We start from the raw sequence: 23,229 nt of genomic DNA on the forward strand, positions 1-23,229 counted from the left end.
AAGGGGATGGAAACGTCTTTCCTCCTTTAGTTCTCCCTGCAAATTCTATTTCCTGTGGTTCTGGTCACACATCTCTCCATAAGAACAGTCTTCACATCAATAGGTACACACTGAAAAGCCTGAGGATCAAGAGTTAAATCACAAAATAATAGGCATTATTCTACATAAAAGCTCAACAAAAGCTGCCAAGTCTATCTTTCAAAGAAATGGTCCCCTCTCTAAGAAGTTAGATTGAGATGCTCAGAAATAGTCATTACGAAAGCCAGTTGTTTTTCTTTTGGTCAAGAACTTCATGGTCATTGCTAACAGAAACTTACTGCTGAAAATGAAGGGTAAAGACTCTTCTGTTTGTAAATATTAGAGAATACCAACAACTCATTTTCATGTAATATATGACACATTTGTTCAATGTCAAATACTTTTCCTTTGTAAAAGGACCAAGCAGGTAAAAGCTGGTCTAGTCGAGAAAAAAATCATTCCCTGGAAGCAATATTGTTAAGAATAGCTGGTTTTCAGAGGGAGGTTATGAAGTAAACAGAAGACAGACACTGGGCAGCTCAGGCATAGAATAACAGTAATGACAGTGCCCCTATCCCGTATGACACAGGATAGTTCACTTGCAAACATTTTTAAACTCCTTATCTCGTTGTTGAAAAAGTGGGAAGGACTGCAGAGAGCATCCCTAAGCAAGCTGTGCACAGATGTTTTCCAAAAAGACCACATGGCCTTACAAAGGTGACACGAAAAACAACAAAGCCCTCTGCTCTTGGAGGAAAAAGTAACAAAATAAGTATTGTTACCTCTTCTCTTATGCTGAAGTAGATGAGAAATGATAGCTGAGAAGCTATTTTGTAGACTACTGTGTTCTCCCAGATTTGAAAGCAACACAGCATGACTGCAGCTAGTGTTAAAGGACCTGAGAAACAAGGACCATAACTGCTGAAGAAACCAGATTTTCTTTCCTTCTTTTCTTTTTCTTTTTCGGTTGTCAAGCACTGAAACTTCCAGATAGGTATATTCTGTCCTGTTGTGCAAAAATAACCAAAAAACAGACACAAATGCTTCAAAAAAGCTCCATGACCCTGCCTTACCTATACCAGAAAGAAAGAGAACTTGATGAAGAAGCTGAGACCTGGCCTTAAGGACAGATAGATCTCAAGTAGAAAATTAGAGAAGGCAGAAGAGAACACTCAGGAATCCAGGCCCTGTCCTGCCAAACTTCACAGGTTCAACTACCTTCCTTGCAAGGATGATGGCCCTCTGTGCCAGGTGAGAGGATTATTCCTACAGTAATTATTCTAAGCTGTGGTTTCACCTCTAGATGATTCCAAAAATCTCAAAGAATGTGGCAATTTCACAACAAAATTTAATTCAATCAATTCACGGAAGACCAAAAAAACCTAATAGCTATACCAACTCGTCAAACTCTAATCTTGAAATCTTTATAGAAAATAATTTCTTACTCTTCTAGAGACATCCTAATGTAAATAGTAAGGAAGAAGAGTTTTGGGTTTTGTTTTGTTGTTGTTGTTGTTGTTGTTGTTGTTTTTCAGCTCAGCTTATTTATCTCATAGTTTCCTCACAGAATTAATCAAGGTGGGGTTTATTGGATAGGAAATTATTTTTAAGAAAGCATGGGCCCTATATTTTTCTGCAGTTAAGAAGCCAGCAAGCAATTCATTCAAACTTTCTATTAACCAAGAATCTACTGTGAAAAAAGTCAAACACTGACAAGCGGTCTACTGTTCAAAAGCCACCCTCAGACCTTGATCAGAAAAGTATCCATCTGGTGAGACTCAGGTCACCATAAACACACTTAAAGGAGCAATAATGACAGCTATTACTTTTTTAGGCTATAAATTCTTCCCATGAACAAAAGCTTTTCTCTGTTCTTTCCAGGTTCCTTCCACCACTTCATTCTTTGAACTTGGTCTAACTTCTATTCTTCACTTAGAAGGCCAAACTTCTGCAATCAGCAAAGGAAAAGGATGGTCAGGGTCCTTAATTTAAAGCAGCTACTGTTAGGGTTCAGAATAGTTAACTGAAATAAAATAACAACAGGCTGTACAACAAAACCAATCAATACACTGATAAAATAACAAGAGTTCAAAACTATTGAACATGATCATACAAAACCTTTATTTCTCTGGAAGTCACACATGCAGAAAAATAGGCATGAAAGATATAATTACTATTAATTAACAATAATATTTTGAAAACAAAAAATTGCTTTCTTCAACCATTTAATGCTAAGATCTCCATTTGGTGCTTAGAACTAAACACATTATTAACACCAGTGACTCAAAATTTAAGCATTTTCCAATAATGTTATAAAAATAATTTAAAACTTAGCAATATTTGCCTGATGCAATTTAAATCACTCTGTCAGTGGAAAAGACAGCAATTTCAAAAGTGAACCCCAGCAAACAGCAAACAGCAAAGAATCTTCAAAGTTAGTGCTATGTTCTTACTAACATTAACAGCTGCTGAAACACATTCTTTTAAAAATCTTTGCTTTCTTCGAAGGGTGGAGTTTCCAAAAAAATTCCAGGCTAAAATCTAAATGAATATGGCTCTGAATCTGAGTGACACCACAAAATGCAGACTTCCTTTAAAACAATTTGTGCACTCTTTACTTGGAAGAGAGGGCAGAGACAAAGCCCTCATCATTTTCTCTGTTTACACCACAATGGCTTCAGGACCAGAAACTGCAGGGGTCATTACTGGCCAACTGGTTGAAGTGCATCACTGCTCATGGAGAATGCCTCAGACACTTAAAAGAAGCCCACTGGAAGTTAAGAGGGCTGTGGCATACCAAGTTATTTTCAGTATCAGAGAAGGAGGTCAGCAAACAAATGTTCAAAAACTATCAAAACACCACTAAGGACAAATACTTTCCGATCAAGGGGATGTCTGTTGCTAACATGAATGTTTGCAATGGGATGATTTGAAAACCAGACAATAACAGAAACTGTCACAAATTGAAGCATGACAGAATGCTAGTGGAATAGATGAGCTAGTGTAGAATTCAAGAGTTTTACAATGAAGCATTGTTAAGTTACCTGAAGCTTTAACAGGACAAGAGGAGGAAGCACCAAGGAGAAGTAGCACATTGGATAGAATGGTGCAAGGGATAGATATACCATATTAGAAAAAACTTTTAAAATCTAAGGGGTACCATGACATCCAATTATCCCTTGATAGTTAGGTGACTTTGGTGACTTGACTTTTCTCTGCTATGTATCATGGGAGCAGAGGACTTTTTTAAAAAACTATGTTATTCTCCTCTTTTTACATGGTTGCTTATTTTGTGTGATGTCTTCACTTAGAAAAACAAAAACAAACTTCACATTTACACAGAGAAATGTACCCTGCAATAGAACATCTTTCCCTAAAAATATCAATGACAACAAAAGTTAGCTAGCATAATGCAGAGCCCAATTTCTTATTTGGAAGACACTTTATCCTATGATAACAAATGTTACAGCCAGTAGGAAGAACATGCTTGCAGTTCTGAAGATACTAAGATTAAAACATTCCTTATACAGTTATTTAAGAGTCTCTAGCTGCCATTGCCTCCAGCCAGCCCTTTATTAATAATTGGTGTGCCCCCTACACATACCTTTTAATGATATGCTTTGTGTTCTATGAGCATGCATTAGCCAGAGTTAATAATGGCTATTTCTGATGGAAAAATTATACATGTTTTTCATTTTCACTGTGTTGTATCTGCATTTCCTACATTTTTTACAAGCATGCATCATTTTTGTAAAAATTAATCTTAAAATTTGCTGAAATCAGAGTGTTAACTGAAATTTCCTCAATGCTTTGAATAAATATAACTGAATAGATGTTATTCCAAATGCTCATCAAAGTACAATTAAAGAATCAAATTATAACAACAACGAATGCTGAGCCATGGTCTGAATCTTTACAGCCAACAGACTTTATACATATGCAGAATAGATGGACAGACACTGGTTTCTCCATCTTTAAAATGAGACCACAGAGTAGTCATAATATAATGGGAATATCATCAAATTTTAGGAATGAGGCCAAATATTCAGACAAAATAGAGACAGATGGTCTATCTGCTCACACTGTTTAGTAGGGGGCTTTCCATATTACAGAGAGGACACCAAACTCCAGAGACCAAAGTAATTCTATTTAATTGGTCTGGGAAGGAAATTCTTAAAAATGAGAATAGGAAGCTTTAATCAGGGATTAGCATTCATTCAGAAAATTGAGAAGGCATCTGTTACTGGCAGGAATAAGATTTGATCAAACATTAAACTCCCTTAGATATTTTTCTACCCATTAAAAATTTTGGAATTCTTGACTGAAGTCTTGCAGTCACCATACCCATTAACAAGAGATATCCACTGCCATGCAGAAATAATTTACCCAAGTAACCTAGACACTATGCAGTGAAGTTAAATCCCCACTACAGGCAAACATTTCACGTGTTTCTGTTGTATGTTGGCCAATGACCCAATTATTAACCCAACATGCAAACTCACGGTAGCAAGTTTAGGTGGTTTGGTTTTGGTAGTGACATGTGGCCCTGTGGCTCCTAATTGCAATGGAAGAGTTAAGTGAAAGGTTAACTGGGCACTATACAAGTTCATATGACAAAAAGAGTCACAGTTTTTAGTGAATAAGCTCTTATGCAGCCTAAATCCCTAATATAAAGGTCTTATGATTTCTATTAGAGAAAAGTTGTTTTGTTTTTCCAGTACTGGGGATGGAGCTCAGGGGTGCTCTACCACTGAACTACATCCCCAGTTCTTTTTATTTTTTATTTTGAGTCAGGATCTCAATAATTTGCCCAGGTTGTCATCAAACTAGCAATGTTCCTGCCTCAGCTTCAGGAGTTGCTGGGATTACAGGGGTGAGCTACCACACTCTTGGCAAAAGATCTTACCTACCTAACTAATAAGGAATCTTATCAAGCATATTCACTGAGAAAAAAATTATTTTGCCAGTTTATTAGAAACTCAATGCAAAGTCTTTTAACTTAGCAGATGCTAACAATAATTTCATAATTTGAATATCTTATATTCACAGAGTCCAGAACAAGTGGAACAAAGTCTAACAAACAGCAATGCTCTGGACTAACAAAGACAACTTAACTCAGGGTATTGCACATACTCCCACATCACAGGACAGCAGTTATGCCCACAAAACACAAAATTACACAGCCAGCTATGGCTCATTTCTGCTCCCTGCCAAAAGATGCATTCCTCTGAGATGCCCACCCACATATATTCCTACATGAAAATGAAGATTTATCCACATACTAAAAAGTCAACTCTGATTACATGTTGGAAATTCATTTGTTTTTTATCAACTGAATAGATAAATCTGCTTATACTTTTCTCTTCAGAGTAGACACAGTAAGAGATAATAAGTATTGGGGAAAACCTTTAATACATCCGAAGAAAAGAACTAATTAAAAGGCTTACTCTCCCTACTATCTAGAAAAAGCCTTTACTTTATCCCAATCCCTGAGTGACTTATCAATACCTTCAACCTTAGAATGGATATGATCATTTCAAAGATTTGCTACAGAAAAATTTGAAACAAATAAAATTCTTGACCTTCTAAAATATATAAATAAAACACTTTCAATTTATTAGTGAACACACACAAAAATGACTTTCATTCACTTCACTAATAGGTCTTGATAAGTATGTGGACCCATCATTTTGAGAAAGCAAAGGAAAAAAATAAGAAATATGAGAGATACTAATGAATGTAATGTCAAAAGGAAGCAAAACAGACACACACAAGTGCTGCCTCAGTTGTGGGAGGAGGGTCAGACCAGCTCCAGGTGGCAAGGCAGCCCCATATCTGGCTTCAGACAGGTATAGAGGGCACTAGACAGGAGCTGGGAGATAGGCAACGTTCCCACTCCTCATGGAGGAAAGAGTATAAAACATGCAAGAATCATCTAAAAGACCTGGGAAATCAGAGCAGCTTATAAACATCAAATATTTTACTGCTTTTTATTCTATCTGGGGAAGAAATCTACTTTCACTAGTGTATGTTTACCTTCTATACTACTTTAAGCTCAAAAGAATAAGTCTCCTTTTCCAATTCTCTCAATGACAGAATAAAAGGCAGAAAGCATTCCAGATAATTTGCGCCAATTCAGATGATTCATGTATTGCTTTCCCAGACTAAATGGTCTATGGTCAATGCTTTCAAATCAACAAGGGGGAGGAGAGCAGGACCTAATTACAGATCTGAGTCACTGTCTAGAAGCGCACTCAGTCCAAGAGGTCATCCCTATAAAAGGCAGTGCTTCATTGTGAGGTTAAAAAAAAAAAAAAAAGGAAGACACCATGGTACAGGAAACAAAAATAGAGTAAGAGCAATGAACTGAACTGATTTTTCTAAGAAAATGTTCAATAGGCTTTTTTCCCTTAAAAACTGTAAGTTTTAAAAATATTTTTAGTTGTAGATGGACACAATAGCTTTGTTTATTTAGTTTTATGTAGTACTGGGGATCAAACCCAGTGCCTCAAGAGTGCTATGCAAGTGCTCTACCACTGAGCCACAACCCCAGCCCAACTTTGAAGTTTTTTAAATAAGAAAATGGACATAAGGCACACTAAAAGATTGTAACTTAAGTGTCTTGCCTCTATCTGACTTGATGTCTATTTTGCACACAGCACATTGCCACCCAATGCTAGAGATTTAGTAGTCCTTTCACCGGGGTCTCACAGATTGGGTGTTTCCATTTGGGAGCTAAAAATCTAATATGGACAACATTTTAATTTAAGATTCTGCATCCACAATATGGGAAAAAAAGCTACAGACAGTTACATTTAAATAAAAATTTTAAAAGAATCCATTATTTTAACAACAATAACAACATGCAGGAGAAAAGGCACATAACCCAAAATCTGATATATATGAATTAAGAAGAAAAAAATCTTGAGATTTTTTTTATTTTCTCTCAAATGTTAAACATTTAAACAACAACAAAACAATACCATGGAGAAACTGGAAATACTCTCAATTGCCTTAACTCTTTCTTAACACTTTATCGGTAACTATGCTTTCAAGTTGAAAGAATTAACAATTTCTGAAGGAACTGACCGTTTAGTTTCCTGTGGGCAACATTCCAAACAAGAACAAAGGGTAATATAAATCCTCCAACAGTAAAAGAATGAGTGTTTTGAATGCAGAAGTTAAATGCCTTTAGATACATTTCAGACAAGAATGACACAACATAATCTCTAAGATTCAATATTGGGTCACAGAGGAAATAAGGGTACATCAAAGACTTCTGAGAAGGCTCCCAGGACCAGGCACAGTTTCAAGGTTCAACTTCAGTCAGTTCACAGGAGTGGTGTTTCCAATGTAACCACTGCCACCAATACAAGTAACAGAAAAACGAACTGGCAAATTTAGCACAGAACTAAGTTCTACAGTCCTGGTAGCTGAATGTCATAATACAAAAAAAAAGATGTATTAAATGGATTCATCATTAAATTTACCAAAAATATGCATTCTGTACACAGGATAAACAAAGCTATTTAAAGGCAACAGCAATCAACACTCTGAAAAGCTCATTGATGACAGGTTGGTCTAAAAGTATCCCATACATTCCAAACCTACACAGAATGCAGAAGTGGGTGCTGAAAATGAAATGAGTACCAGACTAAGCAGCCCAGAAAGTACCAGCAAGTAAGATGAAAAGCTGTCAGCATATTGATTTAAATTCATCAAACATTTGAAATCTAAAACATTTTATATAGATCACTGGGATACTTAATAACAGATCTTTGTCTAAGAAACGTAGAGCCTCTTTCAGTGACCCTGAATTTACTCTAAACTCCCTTTGATCTTAACAACATATGCACATAGCATCTACTTATACCTGATACTAAAAAGCATCAAAAATCAAAAATACATGTAATATAAGCACAAGAATGCATGAGAATAATAAAGACTAAAACCAGGAAAGTGGCTCCTAGTGGGGAGAGAAAGGGAACTATTGTTAAGGCAGACCACCTAAGTTTTCAATCCTTCAGCAGAATTGGCAAACTTTCAATTTCTCTAGTGTGTTGGGAGGAAGGTATATATGGATATTTGTTATGTTGTTCCTTATATAAGTTTTATGTTTGAGATATTCCTATTAATTTTTGAAGAACAAAAATAAATTAGGAATTAGAAGTGAGTATAGATTGTTCTAAGAAAACACAGAGACTAGGTCTGCAGTGCCAAACATGCAGTTTCTGAGGTGATGGTTCTATGCTTGCGGTCCAAGACCTTTCTCAGTATTCGTAGCCCAGAGAACTGAGAAGACACAAGACCTTCTGAGGAGAAACAAGAGAGAACCTAAAAATGATGTATTTTATTCTCATGTCTCTGAACACTAAATCACTACCTGCTAACTGTTAAGCATGAAGAAGATGCCAGTCAACACCAACACGCTGTGCCAGTTTAATTTAATGGTATTATTTTGCCTCACTTTGCAATTACTCCCACATTCCCTAGGGAGAAACTAATGGATTACTAAAAATAAAATGGAGATTAAGTGAATCACTTCGGATGTTTTGGCTCTCAACTCAAACTGGCTTAAACAAAAAGGAAATATATTGGCTCAAAAACTTGGACATCCTGAGAAAGCGCAGGCTTCCCAGTGATTCTGGACCCTGTCCTCCACCCTGTGTGTGGCTTCTTGCTCAGGCTGGAGGCCAGAAGGTTAAAGCCATGCCAGACCTTGCAACAGCACACAACATCCAGAAGAAAGAGGCAGTATCTTCCTGTAGATCTACCATAAATATGAGAAGAACTTTGCCAGAAGTTGCAGGCAAACTTGCCCTGAGATCCCACTGGCTAGAATAGTATCACAGGACCATTCAGGAAACCAACCCCCACCAGGTAACACCCAAGATCAGCTGATGTAACCAGAGTTAATGAGTCAAAGCTGCCCCTTATCAGGGTCCACCCTTGAACTGCAGTCGTTCTTTAACCCCGTTCTTTAACCCATCACAGAGAATGACAGGATGCATGATATAGATATAATCCTCATGTGCATCTCAAACATCATATAGTATTTGCTTATTTGTTTAATTATTTGGCACTTATAGGAATAGCCTGAGCAATAATATGTGTGCCAGAACATAAAATAAAACACTCTTGTTATATATTTGCATATAAAACTAAAAACTCAAAAAAACAAATGACCAGGGCTGGAGTTGTGGCTCAGCAGTAGAATGCTTGCCTAGTACATGCATTCAATCCTCAGCACTACGTAAAAATAAACAAATAAAATAAAGGTATTGTGTCCAACTACAACTAAAAAATAAATATTTAAAAAAAAAATGACCAAATTAATTGATTTCTTTGAGAAAAGTAGATTTTTTTTTTAAAGTTGATTTTTAAAAAAATATTGTTTCTTTATTTCGACTTCTCCACTCAGAAACTTAACACAGGGACTGGGGGTAAAGCTCCGTGGTAGTACATTTGCCTAGCATGTGTGAGGCCCTGGGAGGGAAGAAGAAAGTGTAAGAGGAAGAAATTTAAAACACAGAGTGAACACTTTGTAAGTACCCAAGTATACTTACTGTATTCACGTGTCATGGCTACAGAAACTTAAGACAACTGCATCCACACCAATAATGTATAACCTGGAAAAAAGAAAGGAAAGAGTTTTAAGGAACATGAGATATTTCACTAAGATATACTGGTTGCATAACTTTGACAAAAAGCTTTAACTCTATTCTGCATGAGACCAACTAGCCTTTCTGAAAGATGTAGCTGCAGTTAAATTAGACATGAGAGACAATGTCTGCAGTATTAGAGTATCTCTAAATATTATGAAGTCAAGATCACCAGCATCAATTATAGATGTGACTGTCAAAAAACAAAACAGAATCTATATTAATCAAGTGATATTGCCTGGAAGGTTATCTACAAAACTAAAAATCAAAGAAGGAAAAAAACAGATTATTAAGTAAACCTCAAATATCACATAGCATTTGTTTATTTATTTATTTTTGAGACAGGATCTCACTAAGTTGTACAGGTTGGCCTTAAAATCAAGATCCTCCCACCTTAGCTTCCCCAACAGCTGGGAATATGGACATATGCCACCATAGTCAGTTTCATGTAGTTATTAAAAATTTTTAAAACCCTCAAATAAAACACAAGGAAATGGCTGGGATTGTGGCTCAGTGGTAGAGCACTTGCCTCAATGTGTGAGACACTGGGTTCAATTCTCAGTACCATTTATAAATAAATGAATAAAATAAAGGTCCATCAACAACTTTAAAATAATTTTAAAAACACAAGGAAATTTTAAAAAATCACAATCTTCCTTCTACAATATGCAATTAACCTTTTCAACCTAATGCAACTTAAAGCTAGATAAATCAGCTTCAATTTCTAAATCTCTGAACTCAAGGATCTAAGGAAATAGTTCTCAGCATTTAAAAATGCACATATTTGATTCAAGTATTTGACACTGATATCTTACTTCATAAAATCTTTGAATATTCAGCATACCATGGAATGCTAAACAAACATACCCATACAAGGGAAGTCTCTTGAGACCCTGGCATTGCTTTTAATATTCACAAGTGAAATATGAGAACTTTGCCCTTGTCTAGACCCCAGGACAAATAACAGTACAGCAGGATCCAGCACAGTGGCTGGATCACAGAGGCAGGAGGATCACTTGAGCCCAGAAGTTCAAGGTCAGTATAAGTAATATATTGAGACCCTCATCTCTTAATAAAAAGTAAATTTTAAAAAAAAAACAAACTACATTCTCAATTAAAAGTAACTGAAAAACAAAAGATGATGATGGTAGTGGTGGTGGTGCCCATACATATGTACTGGGCATCAAACCCAGAGTCTTGTAAATGTTAGGCAAGCACTCACTGAGCCACATTCCCAGGCCCAAACACAAAAATTCAACTAATCTTCAAGAAAGTAGTGTTTCCTGGTGATGGTTGTATCTTGACAAGGCTGAGGATAACTGTCCGTTTACCTATAAATACTTATATAACTGTACCTCCCTTGGTACGTGAGAGATTTGACCATGTTATTGCACTACCTATATTTCATTAAAAAATATTTTAAAGTTTGAACAGCCACAAAAGAGGAAAGCTATAAGCTTAAGAGAAAATATTTAGAATGTATATATACAAAGAGCTCATTTATAATATAGTAAGAACTCCCACAGAATAATAAAAATAAGGATAGGCAACAAAAACAGGATATCAAAAGAGGTAATAAACATATGAAAATGTAGTCAACCTCATGTATCACCATCAAAATACAAATTAAAACTACAATGAGCCAGGCATGGTGGCACTTGCCTATTAATCCCAGTGGCTGAGGAGGCTGAGGCAGAAGGATCACAAGTTCAAAGCTAGCCTCGGCAACATAGGCCGTAAGCAACTTGGCGAGACCCTGTCTCAAAAATAAAAACGGCTGGGGATGTGGCTCAGTGCTTAATAAGTATCCAAGTTTAATCCCTGGTACCAAAAAGACTACAATGAGATAAAATTACATATTCACCAAAATATCTAAACTTAATAATCTGACATCATCAAGTCCAAGGATGTAGAATCATTCAATTCTCATACACTACTAGTGGGAGAATAAATTGGAAAACTGTTTGACAAATAAAGTGTACTAATAAAGTACCATAGAAGCATACCCTGTGATCCTGGGTAAATGCCTCTTAGGAATGCACATACCCAGGTCCATAAGGCACTTACAATAATTTTCAAAGAAATAGTAGTAAAAAAACCAAACACTGGTAACAAACTGGAATATTCATGTGATGCAATAGTACCCTAACAGGAATAAGCAAACTTCTTCCATAAAGAGCTAGAGAGCAAACATTTTAGGCTTTGTGGGCCATAAGATCTCTGCTCTTTGTGGTATCTTCCCAGACTACCTTTGAAGTACAAAGGCAGCCATAAGATAGTATGGCTGTTCCAATAAAACTTTATTTATAAAAACTGACAGTTCACAGGCTGTCATGTTGCCTGCTATCTGGCAAAGAAAGTAAATGAACCATAACAATATACTACTAGTGAACTTTATGTCTCATCAACATCATGTTGAAACAAAGAAGCCAGACACAAGAGACCGTACCATATGATTCCATTTCATAAAGTTCAAAAATAGGTAAAACCATGTTAAGTAGTAGCTACCTTTGTAGTGTGAGGAAAGAGATACAGACCGAGAGAAGGAAGAAGGGGGATTTCTAGCAGGCTATTAATACTGGACTCTGGATTTCAGTGGTAGTTTTCATAGTTACCTTCAATTTGGGAAAATTCATCTAAATGTTCATTTATAATTCATTTGTCTTTCTTTTGAATTTAAAAAATCTGAATAATTTTCATAAAGAATTCAGGAATGTGGGCCACATTATGGAGTGGATGCTTTCTCATAGCTCACTGTCCCTCCACATCAAACACTGATGCCACAGCAAGTCTTGTGTTCACAGCAGGATCCTGAACACCCTCCCCCACAGGACACAGAGTGATGTCTGCACTGCAACCTAACTCCTCTTTCCAAGTTACATGTAGGACTGTAGAAAATAAACACAGGAGTGGCAGCAGGTGGTACAATATCAAGGGAGAACGAAAAGGACAGATGGGTGGATGAAGAGATCTGTAGGAATAAGGTCCTGCATTTTAACATAATCTGCTGAATAATCTATACAGAATAGAAAGTAGCATAAGCAGCTTAGAAACACAATTAGAAAGTCAGTCAACTTGCCATTCAGAAAAAATAACGACAATCTCAAAGCTTACTAAGGTTCTTAAAAGACTGTGGAAGGGATTTATTTCCAGTGCAACACTTTCTCCCAATGTAGCATTAAATTGGCATAAAGTTTTAGCTTTTCAAGTAAAGAAGCAACCCTGACAGATAATATTGTCTTGATATTCCAGGTCTGCATGCTTTCAACAACTTCTATATCTATAAATTGAATTTTACCATGTTTAAATTTAAATCAGATATTATAACTTTCAGGGGTCACAGGAAGTCATTAAGTTGCCACAGTGGTAGGCAAATACATTAGGAGAGGCAGAGACTATGCAAAAGCCAGGGACAAGAAGACCACAGGCATCACATTAAAAGGATTTACTTTTTATCACAATGGGCTTTTATCATGAGTGAAAAGAAAAGAGGAGTAAAGAAGAAAATACGTGACAAGAATTTAAAACTTTTTCAGTTCACTATACTGCATAATTGACATATGCAAGAAACTGGACTCTAAGTTGGAAATACAAAGATAGTCTTATAGGGGCTCACGGAATAGAGAAGCTGATGAGCCTCTGTATCCATAAATTAGATGTCATAAAAATTACAAAACATGCACAAGTGCTATGGGAGCTGTGAATTCACAGTAGAGAATTATTAAATGTGGGAGGAATGAAATGTAACCGGGAAGAGGATGAGTCTTCCCACATAGAGCAGAATGGAAATGGGTTTTGAATGATTACAGATGGGCAATATAAAGGGAGAACAGATACACACCATTCCAGGCAGAAGAGAGAATGTGCAAATGCAAGAGGGTGACTGTGTTGGCCATGTCAGGAATAACAAAACAGCAGAGGCAGCCAGAATATGGTGCACAAGGACAAGCTACAACTGAGATGGAGGAACTTGCCAATCACACTAAAGTTTGAATTTTAGCTGGCAAATATTATGGAGCCATAGGATACTACAGGAATGAGAATGGAATACAAGAGATAGCCCAGGCATGGCATGACTCCAAATATATCTTTTTTTTTTTTAATAGTTTTAATATTTAGAACCATGGTAATGTTCAATGGGATGAGTGGGGAGATAACTGCTAGGCACCATGGTATGTGCCTTTAGCCCCAGTACTTGAGAGGCTAAGGCAAGTGGATCAGATGAACCAGGGAGTTGAGAGACCATACTGAGCAACATAATGAGACCATGAAAGAAAGGAAAGGGAGGGGAGGAAAAAGGAGGAGGAGAAATAATTAAGGTATATGAGTATGTGGGAGGATCCCAAAATGGAACATATAACATAACCAATGAAGATGAAATTCAGAAGAAAACAACTGATCACTTTGGAAACATATGTCTTGACTATAAACACCAAGGACAGGGACAAAACAAAGAATGAAGGAAGACTGTAAAGAACTCTGTGGTGTTAGACTTGAATCAGTTATCACCGTGACTGGTGGTTTTTAAATATGTTAAGACAGAGGGACAAAGACAGATGAAAATATGTATGCACACATTTCCTAGATCTGTCTTCTGAAGAGCCAAGAAAACATGAGACACCCTGGAAGCAATAAGCACATTTAGCACTCAAATAAAAAACACGCAGACCTGGATTACTTAGGCAGAAGAGAGAATGAGCAAAGGCAAGGGGGTGACAGAGACTTAGGAAATTGTCTGGGTGCAAACCAGATGAACATACCAAATGAGTACAGAACATCACATGGTGCCAAAAAGTAGGGAAATTCTCCAAAAAGATGGGGACTCATCAAAAGTACAGTGGACCCTAGTTAACTGAAGGGGCCAAATCTGGGACAATTTAAAAAATAAAATTGCAAATCATATTGAGATCATAACTGTTAGGATAAAATAGCACATACTGATAAAAACAAATAAATAAATACACAAAAAAAATTAAAGAAAAGACCAAGTTCTTTCTTGTAAGAAAATTTCAATTGTTAAATGTGAAAAAAAAATGGTGGATATAGATCGTTAATTGACAAATAACACTTATTAAAGGAGAATATAAGATATTACTATGTTTGATTCTAGATCAGACCATAGTCTAGACCAAAAAAAAAAAACATGATTGGAACATTTGACAAAACACAAATGCAGTGTGGAAATTAGTTAACAATATTGTATCAACATTAATTTTCTGATCTTGGTAATTTTACTAAAATTAATATTTAGTAAAGGTAAGTAAATTGTTTTTAATCCTGATATTACTTCAAAATGGAAAGTCGAAAAGAGAAAGAGACAGACAGACAGACTGAGTCATGATCTTCTTAATTCAAAACCTGATCTCTGGCCTTTTTTTCCTCTATGCCAAATATTAAAACTGATAAAAGTTTTACATCTAAAAAGAGATACATTTTCAAATGTGTATAAATGAACTTTGAAAATATGAATAGAGGACTGTAAATTAAAAGAACTAAAAAAGAACTAGACAAATTTAGAAACTGAAAATAAAGCAAGTTTCAAAAATAAAGTATATAAGTTACAGATTGGATACAGAAGCAGAGTGGACAAATGAAAAGGAAGACAGCTGGATTTAAAAAAAAAAAAGTATCCAGGATGCTTCCCAAACAGATGGGGAAATGTAATAATAAAAAGAGTAGAAGGGTCTGAGCCACAGGGCTAACATTCACCTAAAGCAAGTATGAGAAGATAATGGAGAGACTCACTGGTACAGATGACATCAATTCTTGAATTCAGGAAGGCCCACAAATAACTAGCAAGGGAAAAATCACCACCAAAAGATATAAGCATGAAACTGCTGGCTACCAAATAAAAAGCAATCTTTTAAGCAATAGAGGAGTAGAACCCTTGCCTGTCATATGTGAGGCCCTGGGTTCAATCCCTAGCACCAAAATAAAAAAAGTAACAGAGAATCACCTACAAATGAAAACCAATTAAAGTGATGGCTGATTTCTCAACTGCAACAATGGAAGCTGGAAGGAGGAGCATTATTACTTTCAATGAACTAAAAGAGATAAGTACCAACTCTGCATTCTATAGTTAGAGCCAATTTCTTTGAGAACAATTAACATTTCCAGGCAAACAAAACCTAGAGCTTACCATCAACTCACACACACTAAATTATAAAGGGGATGACCTTTATGCAGCAGGAAAATGATCACAGATGGAAAACTTGAAAGGCAAGAATAACGGTGGGGAAAAAAAAATGGTGCCGCATAACAGATGGCAAGGGCTAGGGATCTGGCTCAGTGGTGAAGTGCTGCTTAACACACCTGAGGCCCTGGGTTCCATCCCCAGCACCACAACAAAGAAAGAAGCATAAAAGATGATAACCAAATAAACAGCGAACAACAAATGAATGATGCTCAGCCTCACCATCATCAGAAATGCACAAAACCACAATGTGGTAGCACTGCACAATACAAGAAATGGCTAAAATTTAAAATCATAGCCAGGTATGGTGGTGGACTACTGTAATCCCAGTGACTCGGGAGGCTGAGGCAGAAGGATCCCAAGTTTGAGGCCAGCTTCAGCAACATAGCAAGGCCCTAAGCAATTTAGTGAGACCCTGTCTCAAAATAAAAAGGGCTTGGGTGTGGCTGGTGGATAAGCATCCTGGGGTTCCATCTGTGGTACCCAAAAAAAGTAAAATAAAACAAAATCATGTCAGCAAGAATGTGAAGTAAATAGGACTCTCTCATTCCTATGGTGGGTGGTAACTATGGCCCTGCTGAAAAACCTCAGTAGCATCTGTTCAAGTTGAGCATATGCACATATCATAACTCAGCAATTCTACTCCTGGGTATACTGCCCACATTATAGGGCAATTAAGTGTGGCAAAAGACATAATGGAGTTCAGTTACCACAAAATATGGCACCTGGGCATTTTAAGAAAACTACAGAAGCAAAAAGTTCTGTCCTTCTCCTGCCCTGCCCTTCTCCCCTGAAGCAAGATAAAAAAGAACTCTCTGGCCTTTTCCTGCAGTAGGTCATAAGACCCTCATTCCAGAGATGCTCTCCCTATACCCCAAGGAAAGGAATGCCCTTATCTCTGAAGCACAGGAACACATAGAAGAATCTGAACAAATGGGTCTTGCAAGTTCCTGCTAGTTTATTATAATTATATTACACCCTCTTTGTCCCATTAAACTTCTACAGGACTGTTGACTCATCATCAAATTTAGCATGGTGGTGGACTACTGTGTATTTTCTGTGTCCCTGTGTATTTTCTGAATCTTCCATTTCTGAAGTCTCCCATGTCACGTGCTATATTAAACATATTTGCATGCTTTTCTCTTGTTTATCTAATTTTTGTTACAGTGGCCTCATCCATTAATCTACCAACTGGTAAGAATAAGTAATATTCCTCCTCTACAACATGAACAAAGGAGTTCAGAACAGTTTAATTCCTAATAGTCAAAAACTGGAAACAATTGCAATGTGTATCCATCGCAGAAAGAAAAAATAACTGAAGGACCCCACACAATAGAATAAAAGAAAAAAAATACCACTATATGCAAGAACATGAATCAATATGATAAATATAATGCTGAAAGAAAAAACCCATATGCAAAAATATATACTAAGTTCCATTTACAGAAAACTCAAAACCAGACAAAAGCCATTGCTGAGATAACTAGGAGGAATCAGACCAGGGGCTTCACTAAGGGCAGTGTTTGATTTCTTGATCTTGGAGCTGGCTTCACAGATGAGTCCATCATTTTTGAAATTCACTGATCTATCCACATATGACCAACACACCTTTCTGTATGTGTGCCATACCTCAAAACAATATTTATTTTAAAACAGAATGTATAATGAGCAAAGCACAGAAAGACACTGCACTTCTCATTGCATCTTATCAGATGGCACACAATTTTTGTGTTATTACTAATGACATTCATTCTGATTAAGGTGGTATATACTAGGCTTCTCTGCTACAGAGTTATAACTCTTTTTCCCTTTGCAATTAATAAGTGTTTCATACAGAGTTACGTTGAAGCTATGCAAATACTGTGTTTCTCATCAAGCTTTCAATTAATGCATCCACTCATATTTACATTTACATTATCCATACATTTACTCAGTAGGTTATAATCCATTGCTATCATTGTTTACTATAGTTGATTACTACCATTATGTATTGGATAGCCCAAACTTCCCAGATTTGGCCACCTTCAAGATAGCTTATAGCTCATTTTGACATGACCCTCTATTTTAAAATTGTTTCCTTCATTTCTAAAGCTAGATGTTTTATAGCCTTATTTTGTTCTTTTTTTTTTTTCCTTTTTTGGACTCGGGATTGAACCCAGGGGCACTCCACGGAGCCACATCTTCAGCCCTATTTTGTATTTTATTTTAGAGACGGGTCTCAATGAGTTGCTTAGGAACTCACTAAGTTGTTAAGGCTGGCTTTGAATGCATGATCCTCTTGCATCAGCCTCCCAAGCTGCTGGGATTACAGGCATGTGCCACTATGCCTGGCATCATTTTTTTGTACTCTTTTACCCTTAGAAGCAGTCACTTCTCCAAGGAGACCTGGTTACTTTTATTAGAGAATGGTATTTAAAAGTCAAGATCCAGGGCTGGGGTGGTGGCTCAGTGGTAGAGCACTTGCCTAGCATGTGTGAGGCACTGGGTTTGATTCTCAGCACTGTATATAATATGAAATAAATAAAATAAAGGTCCATCAACAGCATATCTATATATGTCAAGATCCAAATGCTAGATATGTTCATTGCTATTGGGGCTATTTTCAGGTATATGTACACACAAACACATATTCACACACACATACACATTTACATCTCTAGTCACGGGACTATTTAAGAGACTCAATAAGCTGATTATGTATAAAATATACATGAAAAATCAAAAGCCTAAGAAGATTCAAGAGTCTCCTTCAGAAAGTAGTGAGGGGATCAACAAATGGGCCAAGGACCTGAACAGACACTTCTCAGAGGAGGACATACAGTCAATCAACAAGTACATGAAAAAATGCTCACCATCTCTAGCTGTCAGAGAAATGCAAATCAAAACCACCCTAAGATACCATCTCACTCCAGTAAGATTGGCAGCCATTATGAAGTCAAACAACAACAAGTGCTGGCAAGGATGTGGGGAAAAGGGTACACTTGTACATTGCTGGTGGGACTGCAAATTGGTGCAGCCAATTTGGAAAGCAGTATGGAGATTTCTTGGAAAGCTGGGAATGGAACCATCATTTGACCCAGCTATCCCCCTTCTCGGTCTATTCCCTAAAGACCTAAAAAGAGCATGCTACAGGGATACTGCTACATCGATGTTCATAGCAGCACAATTCACAATAGCAAGACTGTGGAACCAACCTAGATGCCCTTCAATAGATGAATGGATAAAAAAAATGTGGCATTTATACACAATGGAGTATTACTCTGCATTAAAAAATGACAAAATCATAGAATTTGCAGGGAAATGGATGGCATTAGAGCAGATTATGCTAAGTGAAGCTAGCCAATCCCTAAAAAACAAATGCCAAATGTCTTCTTTGATATAAGGAGAGTAACCAAGAACAGAGTAGGGACGAAGAGCATGAGAAGAAGATTAACATTAAACAGGGATGAGAGGAAAAGGAGAGAGACAGGAAATTGCATGGAAATGGAAGGAGACCCTCAGGGTTATACAAAATTACATACAAGAGGAAGTGAGGGGAAAGGGGGAAATAATACAAGGGGGAGAAATGAATGACAGTAGAGGGGGTAGAGAGAGAAGAGGGGAGGGGAGGGGAGGGGAGGGGAGGGGGGATAGTAGAGGATAGGAAAGGCAGCAGAATACAACAGATACTAGTATGGCAACATGTAAATCAATGGATGTGTAACTGATGTGATTCTGCAATCTGTACATGGGGTAAAAATGGGAGTTCATAACCCACTTGAATCAAAGTGTGAAATATGATATATCAAGAAATTTGTAATGTTTTGAACAACCAACAATAAAAAATTAAAAAAAAAAAAAGAAAGTAGTGAGGGGACTTGCCTTACTAATTATCAATTATAACACAGCAAGAATTGCACATTACATAGAAACACTGGGTTGTGTAATAATGATACTTACACACACACACACACACACACACACACGTGGTAGGAAAGCTAAACTTAGGTTTCAATTTCATTTTCTGTAAAAATTCCAATTTAATTGAATGTTTGCATGTAAAAGGCAAAATTATAAAACTTTCAGTTGAAAATAAAAATGCAACTATGGCTTCATAAAAGGTTAACGATATGAAAGGAAACTGTAAAGACAAATAATAAATTCATTCTACATTACAGTAAAGGACACCATAAAATGATATGCAACAAATTAGAAAACATATCCCCAACAAAAAATGAGTATCCAGAATACATAACTCTTACATGTATATAAGAAAGATAAACATCCCAAGAGAAAAATAGAGAAAGTTAGAAAAGAAAACACAAATGTTATGGTTTGGATGTGAGATGTCTCCCAAAAGCTCACATATGAGACAATGCAAGAAGGTTTGGAAGAAGAGAAATAATCTGTTTATAGCCTTCAGTGGTTTAATTCCTGATGGGATTAACTGAGTGGTAACTGGAGGCAGGTGGGGTGTGACTGGAGGAAGTGGTTTTTTTGGGGGTGTGGCTATGGGGTATATATTTATATCTGGCAAATGGAGAGAGTCAGTGTGTGTGTGTGTCTCTCTCTCTCTCCTTCCTAAACATCATGTGAGCTGCTTCCCTCTGCCACACTCTTTTGCCATGATGTTCAGCCTCACTTTGAGCCTTGAGGAATGGAGCCTGCTGTCTATGGATGGAGACCTCTGAAAATGGGAGACCCTGAATAAACCTTTTCTCCTCTACAATTGTGTAGGTCAGGTCCTTTAATCACAGTAGTGAAAAAGCTGACTGAAACACAAAAAGTCCTTAAATACAGGATATGATGTAGAGTGTCTTTAGGAATTAGGGAAATATAAATAAAATGCAGCTTTACACACCTGCTTGTTTGACTAAATTTAAAGTTAGCTAATGTCAATGACAAAGCTGTGAAGCAATGAAAATTCTCAGGTGCTCTAGTGGAAATACACCCTGGTACAATCACTTTGGAAAGCAGTGAAGCAGAGGCACATCCTACCATCCAACAATTTTAGTCCTAAATTTATGTTTAAATAAATTACACTAAGAGACATGTACAAATTGTTCATAACCCAGAAAGCTGCAAACAACACAATTTCCAAAAGTAAAATCAGAAACAAAGTCAGTGCACTATGAAGCTAAATGTATCAAATTGAAGAATTTAAGGGGACAATGTCCCTGGATATTTTTTCAGAAAGAAATTAGTTGTAACTTAATTTTTAAAAAATGTTTAAAATTAGATTGTGAGCTTAATGAAGGCTAGGTCACTATAACTTAATAGCCATTAAAAACTTTCCACTAAGTTAAAATGTTTTTAAGATATACTATTAAGTCTACCAAGTACTAAGTATTAAAATGTTTTTAAAACTTAGTATTGAAATGTTTTTAATACTTAGTACTAAATGTTTTTAAGATATACTATTAAGTCCACCAAGAGCTCCCCATAGCTTTGGATACAATATCAAGCCAGGGAAAATACAAAACAAAGCAGCAGATCTCATTTGTTATTTATTGAAGGTCTGAAATTCACAAAGTCCAGTTAAAACATTTGAGAAGGTATCATCCATACTGTGTGGTTTTTCAAAAGGAAAATAAAAAATTATGTATATAAAGAAAATGCAAAAAAAATACACACACACACACACACATATATATATATATATATATATATATATATATATATATATATATATATATAAAATGTCTGTTTTGTGAGCTGCAGGGACAGATGGATTACTTCCCTGAGGCTCATACCAACTGGACTATCAATTTGTTCAAATATACTATACATATATAAAACATTTACTATGTATATGTTATAAAAGTATAACTTTTGACCAAAAAATTAAGCTTTTTGGATCAATATAACTGGACTTAAAACATACAAACAAAAAAATAACCTCTTGCAAGCAGAAGGCTCAGCACTAGGGTCACCATTTGCTGATCTGGCACTGCCACAGTTAGAGAAAAGTACCTAGAAGCTTAGTCACCACCCTCAAAGCAATGTTCTTCATGCCATTTGAATTTAACAATTTGAAAAAAAAATTATGAGCCATATATTGCAATTTGGTACCAAAGATACTATATTTCTTGGTCTTAAATGTTATATAACAGTGTTTAGAATTTAGACTACTATGGACCATATTTTATATGGTAACAGTATGTACAAAATCTTTAAAACAGATGGTAAGTTACATAGAGACATCAAGTGACAGTTCTAGCTGATTCAGCTCTAATTCATTTTGTTTGCTTTCTAACAGCACTATTGCAAAAAGAGCAATTCCATAACCCATAGAAGAGATTTTCATTTTAAGCAGAGGTGACATCTTTACTTATATAAGAAGCAATTATACAGGTTAACAGAAGAAATGAACTGCTACAGAATACACTAGAGAGATATTTCAGCAAACCATTAGTTTTCATTCTCAAGGGCATGTACTAAGTGTATCCGCCTAACAGCCATTGAATTTATTAAGCCATAATTGTGCTACATGAATTCTCCATTCTTTCCTTCAGAGCATACTGAATAAATCAGAATGCAATGTTTGCTTTCCTCTCTACAGTAACAACTGTGCATTTGGCCTGAATTCTAAATAATCAAGTTCTTTATAAAATTCTTGAAATTCAGCCAATAAACAGCTCTTCTCACTAAAAATAAATATCAAGGAAACAGGCTCAAATTGTAACTGTCCTATTTAACTAATCAAAATAGAGGAGGATGGCCTTCTCAGGCAAACTGGATAAACACACAGAGACCACATATATGCTATATCATCACCAGCATAGAGCTGTTTTGGGGTGCTTGATGACATTGGCATCAGTATCTAAACTCTATATGTTACATATAATTACATAGTTAAGCCAGCACTGGGTATGATGAATAGTTTTATGTGTTAACTTGGTGAGACTTCAGTACTCAGTTACTTAATCAAATACTCGGTGATAGAGGGAGTGCTTAGCATGTGCCAGGTTCTGGGTTCAATCCCCAGCACAAGAAGGAAAAGACAAAACACTAATCCTAGGTGTTGCTGTGCAAGTATTTTGTATTTTGATATTAAATAATAATTATCCCCAGTGATGTGGGTGGCACTCATCCAATCAGTTGAAAGGCCTAATGAGCAAAACAAAAGGGTCTCCTGAAAGAATTCCACTTAAGTCTGTCCTGTCAACTGCCTGAGCTTCCAACTTACCAGGCTGCCCTACAGATTTCTGACTTGCCAGCTTTGAATGCCTGAGCCAATTTTTTCTTTGAAATCAAATCAATCTCAATCTCTTCTACACATAACTGTATGTATTACACACACACACACACAACCCCTAAACCTTAACTACTAGAATAGCTAAAAAAAGAAACGCTGTTTCTCCCACCAATGAACAC

At 36.4% G+C, this 23,229-nt stretch overlaps 1 protein-coding gene across 8 annotated transcripts in view; it reads right to left on the minus strand.

Annotated features, from left to right (window-relative positions):
* Sipa1l1 (signal induced proliferation associated 1 like 1) overlaps nt 1-23,229 on the minus strand; it is a 364,872-nt gene that overhangs the window by 171,669 nt on the left and 169,974 nt on the right. For all 8 annotated transcript variants that reach the window (XM_071607707.1, XM_071607706.1, XM_071607705.1 and 5 more), the window contains one exon: nt 9,585-9,647. The gene's annotated coding sequence lies outside the window, so the exon portion shown is untranslated. The remainder of the gene's footprint in view (nt 1-9,584; nt 9,648-23,229) is intronic.

Source organism: Marmota flaviventris, chromosome 2 (genome assembly GCF_047511675.1).
Source record: "Marmota flaviventris isolate mMarFla1 chromosome 2, mMarFla1.hap1, whole genome shotgun sequence".
Lineage (NCBI taxonomy): Eukaryota > Metazoa > Chordata > Mammalia > Rodentia > Sciuridae > Marmota > Marmota flaviventris.